Source organism: Scylla paramamosain, chromosome 33, assembly GCF_035594125.1.
Source record: "Scylla paramamosain isolate STU-SP2022 chromosome 33, ASM3559412v1, whole genome shotgun sequence".
NCBI classification, from domain to species: domain Eukaryota; kingdom Metazoa; phylum Arthropoda; class Malacostraca; order Decapoda; family Portunidae; genus Scylla; species Scylla paramamosain.
In genome coordinates this window covers 13,039,868-13,054,867 of record NC_087183.1, presented here as the reverse complement: position 1 = coordinate 13,054,867, position 15,000 = coordinate 13,039,868, and the positions used below count along the sequence as shown (strand labels likewise).

Genomic DNA, 15,000 nt, shown 5'->3' with positions numbered 1-15,000 from the left:
CATGTTCTATTTTTATCATACGTAAGATTATACTCATCTCATGAAATCCTGTGTTTTTTTATGAATGTTTTCTTTCATGTGCGTCGTTTGTGTCTTTAATGATCGTTAATATTTGCATCTCAGTAAATTTTTTCCCAGCGACTCCCTCCTTTTTCACTCGCTTCTCAGTATTCCCTTTGAAAACACTCCCCGGATTGATTTTTAATACTGCGGCGCCCTCCCTGCAGACGTGACGAGTTTCCAGACGAAACTCATGCTTCTGCAAAATATCAGTTCATCGTATCTCGGCAGCTTCTTATCTGTCTTATCTATCCATCTCGCAACTCTTCTTTCACCCCTCTAGTTCAGCGCTTGAGAACTGATACCTAAGTTTTTTTTTGGTCGGGAGAGAGTGGCGGCAAGTTTAGAGGCGTGCGTGCGACGGCGCTCCTCACCCGCCTCTCGCTGACACTGTGAACGACGACCACCAAATAACTTCTCACCAGGGAGGAAAGCGAGCGACTCCGCAGCCATCCACTCCAGCCCGCTCGTCTCCCCGCCACTCCACCACTCCGCCGCTCTTGTAAGCCTGCCAGTATTGGAGTGAACGAGTCTCTCTTCAGCGCTGCGGTGCCTCACTTAATGGGCCTCGCGTTCCCAAGCCTTCGCTCTCGTGCATTATGAGTACATGTTCCACACGCATCTAAACTTAGATTTCCCCTTTGGTAGCTGACTGCTCGCTGTTTTACACAAAAGAGTGACGCTCGCTGCCACCGCTCGCTGCCGCCTCGCTTTTCCAGAGTTGGCGTGGCTTTGGTGAAGTTACAGGGGTAGCCTTGGTGCAGGCTTGCTTGGGGAAGTGTTTCCTGTCATGGCGGTATTGATTCAGTCCCAGTTGGCTCCTTTCAAAGTGCTCCTCATCTCCCTTGCCCGGGTTGCTATTAACCGCTGAAGTGCACAGGTGGCACACACTGAGTGCAGCCAGTCAGCACCGCGGCGAGTCATGAAAGTCCAGTGTCCTGCTGAATCGCTCTGCTCTCCCGGAAGTATTGATCAAAGCATTCGTTTTTTTGCTTCCACTTTGCGTTCATCACTTTCCACCTGAGACGACGACCCTTGGGCCAGCACCTGACTGGCGTGAATGAAACGCCAGGCTTTTGTGCTTCCCTTCAATACGCATTCGTTCATGACTTCACTGGAGACGATGACTTGCAACTTTGGTCCTCTCACGTGAATAAAGTTGCGGACTCGCTTTCACCAGACAGAGAATCTACAGTTATCTTTACCTGCATTATTTCTGGCGCCTCTCCCAAGGGTCCTCTCACTCACTCTGCTCCCCTGTAATCGTCAATGGAGAGCATGGTCTTCCTTGGTCTCAACTTCTCACTTCCCGATTCAAAATAAGAAAAAAATAATATCGCTGAGAGTTCGCGTTTTGCGCCGGGAAAGAGCAAAAGTTTACGTGCACGTTTCTTAATTACTTTCTCACTCCTGTGGTGTTTGATTCGACGCCTCAGAAAGAGAGAGAGAGAGAGAGAGAGAGAGAGAGAGAGAGAGAGAGAGAGAGAGAGAGAGAGAGAGAGAGAGAGAGAGAGAGAACACTACACCCAAGAGATAAAAAAAAAGCAAGTTTCTTTATCTCAAGTAATATATTCACTCTCATCTTCCTCCTCTTCCCTGTCTGACCTCTTTGTGTGTGTTTCTTTTCTTAACCTCCCTCTCCTCCTCCTCTTGTTCTTCCTCTTCCTTTCTTACTCTTTTTAAACTTGCTCCTCCATTAAATATTCCCTGTAACTCGAGCGAAATTACACAACGTTGGGCCATAACCTTAAATCTCTCTCTTTTTGGGGTCATGATCCACCCACCTGTCTCTCTCTCTCATTAGCTGGACTCACCTGCCGCACTAATTGCTTGTACCACGATATGCAATTTACCTGGACGAGGGAGGCTTCATCACTGGAAATTTACCTGTGCTTAATATAAATTTGACGCATCCTGTAAAAAGTTGTTATATAGTCTCTCTGGGCGCTTATTTGGGTTAAGCTGCGTACGACCGACCACCCCGTCTTTTATCTATGAAATACTGCGTAGTGCATCTTTCCATTATTAACGTTTAGACCTGATAGATTAGTGTGCTTCGTGTTCCTCCTCCTTTTTCTTTCTCTTTTCTTCTTTTTTTTTATTGTCTTGCGTCACGATATGTTTTTACTTTACGATCTTCTCTTCCGATTTTCTCCCTTGGCTTGTAATTCCGCTCATTGTATCAGTGGTGGCAACAATCTCTGCGTCTCGTGTCTTTCGTCTCCTCCTGCACTTGCTTCACTTTACGAGGGTCATTTCTCTGGGATCTGTACAGTTTAATTCCGTTAGTCGTGAGTGGTAAGAGTATCAGTGGTAATCCTCAGCTGCTTCCACCTGTCCCTCATACCTGTCTCTCATACCTGTCCCTCATACCTGTATTGCCTCGTGTGGTCATACCTGTGATTGCCATTCCGTGTTTCTCTGTACAGATCGACACTAACTGGAACGCTCCCCTCCCTCTCTCTCTCTCTCTCTCTCTCTCTCTCTCTCTCTCTCTCTCTCTCTCTCTCTCCCTCGTGCGAGAAATATACCCGACGTTAATTTTGCCATAACTCTAATACCATCCTGCAAAGTACGCGGAATGTGCCCATGATGATAATAAAAAAAAACATAAAAATCCCTTGTGCCTTTGTCATTTTAACCCCGTCATTACGTCGCCAGCTTTTGTCGGTAATCCTTTTAATAATATCACGCTGCAGAGGAATTATTATGCATGTAAGATACTTCAGGTCTTTTTTTTTTTTACTTTTTTTACTTTTTTTTTCTCATGCCAGGAATCACAGCGTGTCATACAGTACCGTTTTCTATAGTGGCTTGGTTAGTTTTTTTTTTTTTTTTCTTCATTCATTTTCGACACGCGATAGACGTTTCCATCTCGTGCTGTGAGCGATGCAATGCGGGAAGACAAACGACTATCAAGGGTGCGCAGTGACGTCAAGAAGCCAGCAACCAATCACCGCGAAGGACAAATCGCGAGTGGAAACAAGTGCGCATCAGCATTTTCTTATAAAGAGAGAGAAAGAGGGAGAGAGAGAGAGATAAAGAGAGAGAAAGGGAGAGAGAGAGAGAGAGAGAGAGAGAGAGAGAGAGAGAGAGAGAGAGAGAGAGAGAGAGAGAGAGAGAGAGAGAGAGAGAGAGAGATAAAGAGAGAGAAAGAGAGAGAGAGAGAGAGAGAGAGAGAGAGAGAGAGGGGGGGGAACAGAAAGACAAACAAACAGGCAGGCAGAACTCTTGTTAAAAATGTATTTATTCCTATTATTTTTTTTTCTGAGAGATGGACAGACAGACAGACAGACGAAGCTGTTATCTAAAAATATATGCATTCCGTTTGTTTTTCCTATAAGAGATGAACATACGGGCAGACAGACATACAGACAGACGGACAGACAGACAGGCAGTGCCATTGTGCTAAAAATATATGCGAGTTTCCTTTGTTTATTTTTTGCATCACCGCGCACGGACGTAAAACAAAACTGAAGCTACCAAAAAAATGAAACTTATGAAGCTCAGAGAGAGAGAGAGAGAGAGAGAGAGAGAGAGAGAGAGAGAGAGAGAGAGAGAGAGAATAATGGGCCTGTGTATTCTTCCACGCACCAAAGAAGACGAAGGGCCGAAACACAAACTTAAACTGCTATTCTTTTTAAAATTTTCTCCTCCAATAAAAACTAGAAATATGTGATGGATGACGCGGACCAGTCTGCCCTGACGGGGACTGCTCGGGGCGTAAAAATCCTACCTTTTCACTTGCAAATTTTTAAAAACGTTGCGCAGAGAGAGAGGGAGAAAAAAAAACATGAGATACAGGATAAAAGAAAAAAAATAGCTGGATATTTGAGAGTCGGTAATGATGATGATGATGAAGGTGGTGGTGGTGGTGGTGGTGATTGTGGTGGTGCTTTGTTCCTTCCTAATTTTATATGGTTTGTGTTCTTGTTATTGCTATTATTAGATGTCCGTATGCAGTAGTAGTAGTAGTAGTAGTAGTAGTAGTAGTAGTAGTATAGTAGTAGTAGTAGTAGTAGCAGCAGCAGCAGTCGTCACCTTTTCCTCTCCTTCCCTCCCCTCTCTTCGGTAATGGACTCTCCCAGACTCTCCTATCTATTCATCCATACCATTAAATGACACATATAATCTTCAAAAGTCTTCCTTAACTTATATATCTAGTAATGCAAAAAGAAAGAACGATTTTTCAATAGGTGTATTCAAATATCACCCTGTTGACGCGCATTCAGACTGTCACTCGTTTCAGGAAGCGGGTGGAGCTACTAGCCAAGACCGCCCCTCTGTCACATCGCCACCTCAGCCTGTTTTCTGTGGCGGTTGGTGGGTGTTATCACTGTTCCGGGTGCTCCTAACAGCGGAAGAGGAAATGCAGGTGTGTATTGGTGTATAATGGTGTATTCTGTGTGATCACTAAGTTTGTTGCACTACATGAATCCAGCAATCACGGGCTAACGGTTGTTATGGTATTGTCCTTTACGTAATGTGTAACTTAGTGTTTATTTGAAATTTAAGTGTTACGGTGTCATGTTAAGTGTATATTAAGTTGATCGGGACGGGATGCATCAGTGAAAGGTTAATGCAAGGGACGTTCCTATGGTCATTTAACAAGCGTCTTAACGAGTGCTTCAGTGGCGTGAGAATTACCGCTTGTTTGAGTAGTTTACGAGCGGTGGAGGAGTTATTACTAGGAGTTTGATAATATATTGTATTTACTGAATCAAGATACGTAGATGTCTCTACGTATTACTTTACTTACATGGAATGGGGCGGTTAGTGAGTGGTTGATATTCCCTAGCTGGAAACTGTTGCGGCAGGCTCCACTCTCACTTCCTGGGCTCCTAATGCATTACTGTAGTTAATGCGTTATCCTCCCCCTCGCCTCCTTCAGCCCTCACGTGTCCCGCTGGCCTTGTTGTGTCATTCCCTCAATTATCATGATTCATTTTCCGTCCAGAGTTTCCACCCAGCTCCAGTACAGTAATTATTGTTGTATTAATTATGTTGCTAACTTTTTTCATCAGGGTAGTTAGTCAGCGCTTGATTTGTGTGTGTGTGTGTGTGTGTGTGTGTGTGTGTGGAGGGGTTTGTTGTTGTTGTTTACTGTTGTCTTGCTCTTACTATCTCTCTCTCTCTCTCTCTCTCTCTCTCTCTCTCTCTCTCTCTCTCTCTCTCTCTCTCTCTCTCTCTCTCTCTCTCTCTCTCTCTCTCTCTCTCTCTCTCTCTCTCTCTCTGAAAAGATCCATTCGTCTCCCTGAAGCTATCAACTGAAATCTCTCGCATCGTTGCTTTACACCATGAGTTCTCAGCTGAAAAATACGAAGCTCTCTCTCTCTCTCTCTCTCTCTCTCTCTCTCTCTCTCTCTCTCTCTCTCTCTCTCTCTCTCTCTCTCTCTCTCTCTCTCTCTCTCTCTCTCTCTCTCTCTCTCTCTCTCATGCCAGAATTTCTTCTCAATTTTTTTTTTATTATTTTCTTTCCTTAATGCTGTCCATCATCTTGTTTTATCTTTTCTTTCAGTCTTCCATTTCTTTTTCTTTCCTCTTTGATCGTTCTTTTATCTATATTATTTTTTAAAGTATATTTTCATCTTAGCCTTTTTTTTCTTTTGTTATTTGCGAGTGTTAATAGAATATTTCACTTAATTTCTTTTTCTTTTTTTCTTTTCATGTGTGTTGATTTGAATATTTTTATCTGTCAGTGTATCTATCTGTGTGTCTGTCTGTATGTCTTTGAGTTCTCACCTTTGTTATTCACCCACATCATTCATTCTCGTATCTACATCTCTCTATTTCTGTGTATTTTTTTCTCTTCCCTTACCATTTTTTTTTAATTTACCCAACCATTCATCTGTTATCTATATATCTATCTGCCTCTGGGCGATTGCGTCTGTCTATCTCTCTCTGTGCAAGTATATGCCTGTCTATCTGCATTATTTCCTATTTTTTTACCATTTCCTACCCATATTTATTCATTCACCCTTCCATTCATACATCTACATACTTATTCTAGTGTACGTTTCTCTGTCTACCTGTCTGTCTATCTTTATTATCCCGTTTTCTATCCGCCTACTCATTCATCCTTCCCTGCCCTCATTCCTCACCCCCACCACCCAGTCCACCCTCCCACTCTCTCTCTCTCTCTCTCTCTCTTAGTGGTGTTATTGGTGGTGGTGGAGGAAGTAGTGGGGGCGGCATTGGTCCCTCTGTCTCTGTCACCACAACCACCACGACACCTCCGAGCCCTTTATTGCCTCGTTTTCTTCCCCTTACCTTTATTCTTTTCCCTCCTTTCCTCCCTGCTTCTCTCGTTTCCCCGGACCGACATCATTCCGTTTTTTTTTTCTCTTTTTTCCCCGTTGCGTTCTTTTTTATGTTTTGGTCTGATTCGTTTTTGTCATGATATTTCTCTCTCTCTCTCTCTCTCTCTCTCTCTCTCTCTCTCTCTCTCTCTCTCTCTCTCTCTCTCTTGCTCGCTCGCTCGCTCATATATGTGCTTTACTCACACACACACACTCACACACACACACACACACACGCCATTAAACTTTTAGCCTAATGTAAATTGCAGGTCATTTAACTAAAGCAAAACTGACTTGCTTTTCCGCAGCCAGGCCAGGGAGTATTAAGCCTCAAACGGGCGAGAGAGAAACATGCAACTTGAGGCAAACACACACATAGCGAAGCAAAATAAAACAAAGCAAAATAGAGCAAAACAAAGTGAGCGTGGAAAGAATAGAGGGGGAAAAAATTGAGTTTGAAATAAATAAGAAAACTGAAAGAAAGAGTTTAAATATTACTAGTAAAAATGTAAGCAAGAAATAAGTAAAGTAAAGTAAAACAAAACAAAGGAGGAGAGGAAAGAACACTGTACTAAAAAAGAAAAAAAAAGCTAGAATTGCATAAAACAAGCACAAATAAAATTAAACAAAGAAAGAGCGGAAATAATACGAAACTAAAAAAAAAGTAGGTAGAAAAATGATAATGCAATACAAAATAAAGAAAAATAAGCTTAATATTAGGATGAAATTCACGAAAACTAAAGCATCGTGCATGAAAATACGAAATTTAAATCATACAAACACCAAGCAAAATAAACAAGACGAATAAAACAGTCCGTGGATAATACGAGGCTAAGACATAATAAAGAATGAAAAATAAGATGCTACAAAAAAAAAACAATCGCAAAAAACAGTGAGAATGCTTTCCTAAAAAAAATAATAATAACGTGTGTAAAATAGTAAGAAGTCATAAAAAAATAAATCACAGAAAACAAAGAATATGTAGTGTATGTTGATTTTTTTTTTAATATTCTGAAGGAAATTCGTACCCAGAGAGAGAGAGAGAGAGAGAGAGAGAGAGAGAGAGAGAGAGAGAGAGAGAGAGAGAGAGAGAGAGAGAGAGAGAGAGAGAGTCGGACCAGTAAATTTCACACGTACATAAGCACACCATAAAAAGACCTGATAACATTGTCAGTACATGAAAGAGAAAAAAGAAATTAATGAAAGCACCGATTACACACACACACACACACACACACACACACACACACACACACACACACACACACACACACACACACACACCAAAAAACACACCATAAATCCAATAACTTAGGGAACAAGACAAAAATACAAAAACTTTTCTAGAATGTAACCTAATCTAACTTAAATAACATAATCTAAGTTAACCTAACCTAACTTAACCACGTACTAGACTATAGAAAAAAAAAAACACTCGTGGCCACAGGAGGATGGCGCCTAAGAGTTCCCGCGCCTGTGGAATACTTGTCTGAGTGTAACAGCAGGAGGAGACTTGGCTGTGGCGAGGTTAAGGGAAGGGAACTGCACTAGAAGACTCCTGGGGGTGTTAGTAAAGGCGAGGCTGGAGGCGTGATAGTGTGGATGCTGGTGTCTTCTGATGCGTGTGTGTGTGTTTGTGTGATGGAGTGGTGATAGTGATGTTGAGTTGTTTGTCGTGAGTGTTGCCTCCCTCTGACCTCTCGGTGCGTGTCTCTTCTCACTATCTGGGTCTTCTGTTTTTCTTCTTTATTTTTCCTTTTGTTTTCTCTTATTATTCAAAATTTATACCCTGTTCTTGTTTGGTGACGTGTGGTAAGGATACGTGTGTGTGTGTGTGTGTGTGTGTGGGGGGGGGGGTGGATGGGTGTTGGTGATGGTCGTGCCGTGTCCCAGCTCTCCCATATATGCAGTAATGTGCGGAGTTTATTCGGTGACGGTGTTTGTGCTTCCCATTTGTGGTAATCATTAGAGTTTTTTTGTAAATATTTGTTCACGCTACTGTCCGCCACGAGCACGCGACCCGATGCTCTCTGTTTCCCTTTTCCCTCTTTTCCTTTCCCCTTTCTGTCTCCTTTCTGTTATTCATGCTTCTTTTATTAACTTTTATCTTCTTCCTCGTGTTTGTTTTTCCTTCCTGTCTCTCTTATTTCATTTTTTTCCTTTTCTTTCCTTTTCATTCCTTGTTTTATCTCATTCCATTCTTTCCTCATATATCGCATCCAGTTTCATCTCATCTCATTTATTCTCATCACTTTCCTTTCCTTCCCTTCCTTTCCCTTTCCTTCCCAGCACTTCCCTCTCCTTCCTTTTCCTTCCCTTTCCATCCCATTCCCTTCCCTTCCCTTCCCTTCCCTTCCCTTCCCTTCCTTTCCTTTCCTTTCCTTTCCTTTCCTTTCCTTTCCTTTCATTTCCTTTCCTTTCCTTTCCTTTCCTTTCCTTCCCTTCTCTTCCATAGACTTGCAGCCCCTCTTCCTCTTCCTTATCCCTCTCTAACCCTTCACCTTTCCTCCTCCTCCATTTCCTCACATCCAGACTACTGCAGCACCTCCTTCCTTTGATAAATACCCAAGGCTTATCTTCCCATAACCTCATCGTCTCACTTATTAACCCCGAGCACTCGCCTCTCCACCTAACACCTCTCATCCGTCACTCAGCACCCTTTAACACCCTCTGATACCCTTTAGCACCATAATCCTCACCTTTCACTGCCTCTCATCACCTCTATCGCCCACTCCTCATCTTAACTTCCTGGAAACGTGGTAGTTGATATCAGAAGCGTCACGTGTCTGCGAGGTACTTGTGTCTTTGGCAAGGTCTTTTTTTTTTTTTTTTTTTTTCAGCAAGGCACTTCACTTTACTTCTTCCGCCCTCTTTCGTACCCATCGCCAGCTGGAGACTCCCTGCCAGTTATATATTAACTTCCTTGTAACTTCTCTGCTGAAATTGAAACGTTGAAGCCGAAGAGACGAACAGGAACTTGTAGGGGAAAAATGACATGCTACGTAGTGTTTCACCTCTCTCTCTCTACACACACAAGTTTCTCTCTCTCTCTCTCTCTCTCTCTCTCTCTCTCTCTCTCTCTCTCTCTCTCTCTCTCTCTCTCTCTCTCTCTCTTCTTGTCTTAAAATGTGTTACGTTTATGATTTTTTCACATATATTTTTACTAATTATCTCCCCAACTTGAATTTTCAGGAAGTTTGGTGCTGAATTTTTCAAGTTATTTCTTACAACTTCACACTTTTGTAACTGTGTCCCCTTTTTCCTCTCTTTGTGCTTCTCCCCTTTCCCCTCTCTTGTAATAGCATCCTCCCTAACCTCCCCTCTCTCCTCTCCACTCTCCCACTAACAGCATCATCCTCTCTTTCTCCCCTGCACTCTTCTTTCTCTCCCTAATAGCATCATCTCTACCTCCCCTCTCCCCTTTCTTTACTAATGCATCTACTCCACCCCCTTTCCTTCCTCTCCCCCTCTTTTTTCCCTTCTTCCACCTCAATTACTAATAGCTCCCACTTTTCTCTCCCTTCCTCTTGCTACTTTTCCATGCACACTACTCTTCTTTACACACCCCACCCACAATGCAATGTCATCCCTCACGCACCCCACCCACAGTCCAAAGTCATCTCACCATCACCAGTTGCAGTCTCTCTTTCCTTCTCCCATCACATCCTGGCATCCTAACACCCTTCCCCTTCCAGTCTTCTCCCCTTCTCTTCCTATTACATTGCTCTTCATTCTCCCGTTATCACAGCCTCTCCCCTTCCTATCATATCTTCTCCCTTATCATTGTTTTCTTTATCATTTCCTGTTTTAGTCTTCCTTCATCACAATATTCCCTTCCATCTCTCATCATATTCCTGTTATCATTCTTTCTTCCATCTCGTTTCCACCCTTCCCTTCCTCTTCCCATCACAGCATAGTGTTCCCTTCACTGCTTCCACTCTTCCTCCTCCCCTTCTTCCTCTTCCATGGTCCCCAGTATCCTCTTTCTCTCCTCCTCTTCCTCCTCTTCCTCCTCTTCCTGTTCTACCTCCTCCATATCTCAACATCCCCCTTCACTCCTCACCTCTCCCATTCCTCCTCGTACTCCCTCTCCTTTCCTTTCCCATGACCTCAGCATCCACCTTTACTCCTCCTCCTCCTCTTCCTCTCCCATTCCTCCTCATCCTCCTCTACCTCCCCCTTACCCCCCCTTGCATCCTTCTCCCGTCACCCCCTCCCTCCCCCTCCCCCCTATCACCTTTAACACAAGTGCCACCACAATCTCCCATCACCTTAAGCTATCCTAACCTAACTTTACTCCCCCTGTCACTTAACCCCTTAACAGTCCGCCCCATCTTGGTCCTGCCTCCCCCCGCCCCCTGGTCCCCTACGCCTCTCATAACCGCACCGCCGCCTCCTTACCTAGTGGAAGTATATCGTTAAGGTCATATTTGATCCTTAATGGGCCATCTCTTTTTTTAAGGTGGCTGACCCTTGCACTTAGCCACGCCCACCCGCCACGCCCTCACACCCACTGCCTGACACGCCCTTGAAGTTCCTCTGCTATTCCGCTCACCCCCGTTTTCTTTTGTTTCTTTTGTTTTGTTTTTTTGTTTTTTACGTGTTTTTCTCCTTAAGTGCAGGAGAGATGCGTTGATGGACGTGATGAAGCGGTGCACTTAGTTCCCTCGCTTCCCGTTGTCTGGCTGAGAGTAATAGTGAGTTGGGTTAATTTGTTAAGTCCTCGTAGATTAATTTGTTAGGTTCTTATGTCCGCTTAAGAATATGCGCGTTATTTATATATTTTTTTATTATTATTATTATTATCTATATCCAGTTAGTCTTTCTTTTGTTTCCCGTACACTGGCTAATGCTAAGTTGGATTGATTTGTTAAGTTTTCAGGTCCATAGTTAATCTCAGAATATTCATGTCTTATTTTTTCTATTGTTATTTATTTATTTGTTTATTTATTTATTTTTTATCTGTATGCGATTAGTCTTTTTGTTTTTACTCTGGCAAAGAATAACAGTAAGTTTGAATAATTTGTTTAGGTCTCATGTCCATACTTAATCTTTATATATTCATAGGTGGGAGCACTTTTTTTCTTATTATTATTCTCTCGTGTATGTGAATCATGTTTCTTTTTAATTATTTTCTTGTTTGGGTAATATTTATAATCAACATGTGCATACTTTATTAAAATGTTTAGAGATAATTGCAATTCTTCATGGTATCCTTTATATATCATGTTGATCTGCTGATGACTAGTCTTCTCTTTGTGGTATTTACATAAATAGTGGAACATTTATAAACCTTAACAGTTGTTCTTCTTTTCATTTCATATTTTTAGTTATTCATGAGCGACTCGTGTCCTGGATTATTTGACATGATTTATTGGTATAGTATTTAATGAACGTCGTCAATCGTAAAATTTAATTAAATCATCGCAGTATATTCACCTTTTCTCCTCCTTTTTTTTAAATACTTGCCTCTTTCCTTCATTCAGTTTCACGTTGCAATAGAATTCAATCAACGTGTGCATCTTTAATCGTGAAATATAAATAAATCACAATATTTCAACATTTTCTTTAATATATTTATGTTATATATATTGACTGTGCTCTTCTTCCGCATTGTTATATTCATGTTTATCTCTCTCCTTCCCATTTGTTTCCATTCGTGTCTGTGTCTCTTCTTCCCTTTTCCTCCTATTCCTGTTTGTATCTTTTCTTCCTCTTTGTTATATTCGTGCTTCCATTTTCGTGCGTGGCGTGCGTGGCGTGTCTGGTGGAGGGCGGGTCAGGCACGTGTGGCGACGACCTGCTAATGCCCCCCTCATATTAGTAACGAAGGTGTATAGCAGTACCGCTCAGGTGTGGCCGCGACAACACACAGCCGCCATAAACTCGCGACAAATGGGTGCAGTTTCCTGTGTGTGTGTGTGTGTGTGTGTGTGTGTGTGTGTGTGTGTGTGTGTGTGTGTCCGTGTCTCCGTCCTTGTGTGTTTAGCCATTTATTGAGTAAAAAAAAATTATGGGGAGAGGAGGAGGAGGAGTAGGAATAGAAATCGGATGTGGATGGGATGGAGGAATAAACAAAAAAATGTGGATAAAGATGTAAAGGAAGAGAAAACAGAAAACAAATAAAAAATAAAATAAAATTGAGAGCAAAAACAAAACAAAAAAGTTAGGTGGCAGAAAAGATAAAAAATGTGGTAGATAGGAGAAGGAAGAAAAGGAGGAGGGAGAGGAGGACGAGGAGACACTATAAACACGACACTTAAAGGAGGTCAACTCGATCCCTGCAGGAGAGGATGCGTGAAACATGAGCCTTTACGGATAGTGTGAGGCAAGGAACAGGTAGTACAGGCAGGTGAGGACAGGGTGAGAGGCAGGCAGGTAAGGACAGGTAGACAGGTACGCCGTGAATAGATAAATAGGGACAAACGGGGTGAAGTTAGGTAGATAGAGAAAATGTAAATGGTTTCACTGAGGTATAATATTGATAAGTAAAGCAGGTAAATAATTAAAGGGCGGGCTTAGTAGGAAGGGTGAAGAAGTAGATATGAAGAGAACTGAAAGATGAAAGATGCATAGATATTAAGCAAGTAGATAACATAAACAGGCAAAATTGACTGAGATAGAGATAGGATTGATAGGTAAAGCAAGTAGATTAAAAAATAGAAAACATACTGAGAAGTGAAGAAATAAGTAGATAAATAAAAAAAAAATAAGATGAAGTATAAATGAAGCTTGTACATGAAATAAACTAAGCATTAACAAAAAAAAAGAAAGAAAAAGAGAGAGAGATAGAGAAGGACATGAGAAGAGAATTGAGAAGATACACAGAGTAGATACATGACCCGAACCGGCAGATAGATCACCTGTCAGTATAGGTAAGGGACAGGTAGGCGGACAGGTGAGTGAAGGTAAATAAAGGGAACGTCGATAACCAAACCGTAAGGAAGGAGGAAGATGAATAGATAGGAAATAAATCAATGAGAAGAGCGTAAGGAAATAGATAAGGTACATTAATCTGTAACATGCATTAGGAACGTCTCTCTCTCTCTCTCTCTCTCTCTCTCTCTCTCTCTCTCTCTCTCTCTCTCTCTCTCTCTCTCTCTCTCTCTCTCTCTCTTGTAATTGACTCGGTTTTAAACACAACACCGCACATATCAAATTCTATTAAACTAACTAAATATAGAATGTAATCTTGACTATAGCCAGAATAAAATCACAAATAAAACAGATTTAAACTCCACGAAATCAAAAGGACTAAGAGATCAGCTTTCAAACTCAATTAAGCTAGACTACATCTATTTCTAACCGTAACCTTTTCAACTGCTAGATTTTATGCCGAAGGATTTAATTAAAGATTCACATTTCACTTTTGTTGATTCCCTGCACGTCATTATTTCCTCGCCGCCACTCCTTCTCCTTGTCTGTCTGTCTCCTGGTGATTGGCTGAGTGCCTGGTGACACCTGGGTAACCTAGTGATCAACATTAAGACCGTTAACAACCACATCTAACCTGACCTAATTTAACTTACTGTAACCTAACTTAATTTAACATAACATAGGCTCTCTCTCTCTCTCTCTCTCTCTCTCTCTCTCTCTCTCTCTCTCTCTCTCTCTCTCTCTCTCTCTCTCTCTCTCTCTCTCTCTCTCTCTCTCTCTCTCTCTCTCTCTCTCTCTCTCTCTCTCTCTCTCTCTCTCTCTCTCTCTCTCTCCAACGTGCTCAGTCTGCTACGAAACATTATCTTTGCATTACGCGGCTCACTGTTTTCTTGGTAGCCATCAGTGTGTGTGTGTGTGTGTGTGTGTGTGTGATATTGGAGATGTCATGATACACTATATTGCTTGCAGGAGAATATTAGGAAAAAACAGGGAAACAAGGAAAATATGCGCAAGTAAAAAGTTTGAAGGAAAATTTAAATCTCTCCCCCCTGCTTTTTTTTCGTCTTTTTCTTCCTTTTTTCCTCAATATTCTGGGAAGCGACAATTAAGCGTCATTTTTTTTTTTTTTAATATTCTTTTGTAGCCTTTACTCAGCTTCCTTTCCACGTAGAAAATAGAGACAATAAACAAACAAAAAGCCAACAGATGATCATTCATATAATTACAGATAAAACATACACGCTAAAGAACACTATTTTTTTTTATTTTATTTATTTATTTATTTTTTTTTTAACCATCAGTCAGTCTCCTTCCCATGCTGAGAATAAAGACAATAGATACACAGGAGGTCAATAGATAATCACACACATACGAGTAGATAAAACGTAATAGATAAAGAACATTGCGTTCGAGCAGGTAGAAGAGATTGATAGATGCATTTTGATAGCTAAAGATACACTGATAGATACATTAATAGATAGACGCATTGATTGATGGATTGATATATAGAGAGGTATTTAATTTTGTACGTATATATTTTTTTTTAATTGACTAGTTGGCAGGTGACGCTAAAAAGCCATTTGTGTGTGTCTGTTAGATTTCTGCTTCAACACGAATATTTTTTTCTTTCTTTTTTACTTTGTTTTCTAGTTATTTTGTATTTTGTGGTTTACGTCTGTTTTATTTCAGTTTATCTCCTATTCTCTGCTCTTTGTTCATCGTTTTCATGTTTTTTTTTCTTACTGGTATTTTTTTCTTGTTTTCG

The 15,000-nt window shown here is 41.4% G+C and overlaps 2 long non-coding RNA genes across 6 annotated transcripts in view; one reads left to right on the top strand and one right to left on the bottom strand.

The window, feature by feature from the left end:
- LOC135089722 (uncharacterized) overlaps positions 1–15,000 on the top strand; it is a 259,283-nt gene that overhangs the window by 138,925 nt on the left and 105,358 nt on the right. For all 5 annotated transcript variants that reach the window (XR_010261610.1, XR_010261611.1, XR_010261612.1 and 2 more), the window contains exon 4: positions 4,310–4,435. This is a non-coding gene — a long non-coding RNA (uncharacterized LOC135089722). The remainder of the gene's footprint in view (positions 1–4,309; positions 4,436–15,000) is intronic.
- LOC135089723 (uncharacterized) overlaps positions 1–15,000 on the bottom strand; it is a 99,898-nt gene that overhangs the window by 22,738 nt on the left and 62,160 nt on the right. The gene's annotated exons all lie outside the window — the stretch shown is intronic.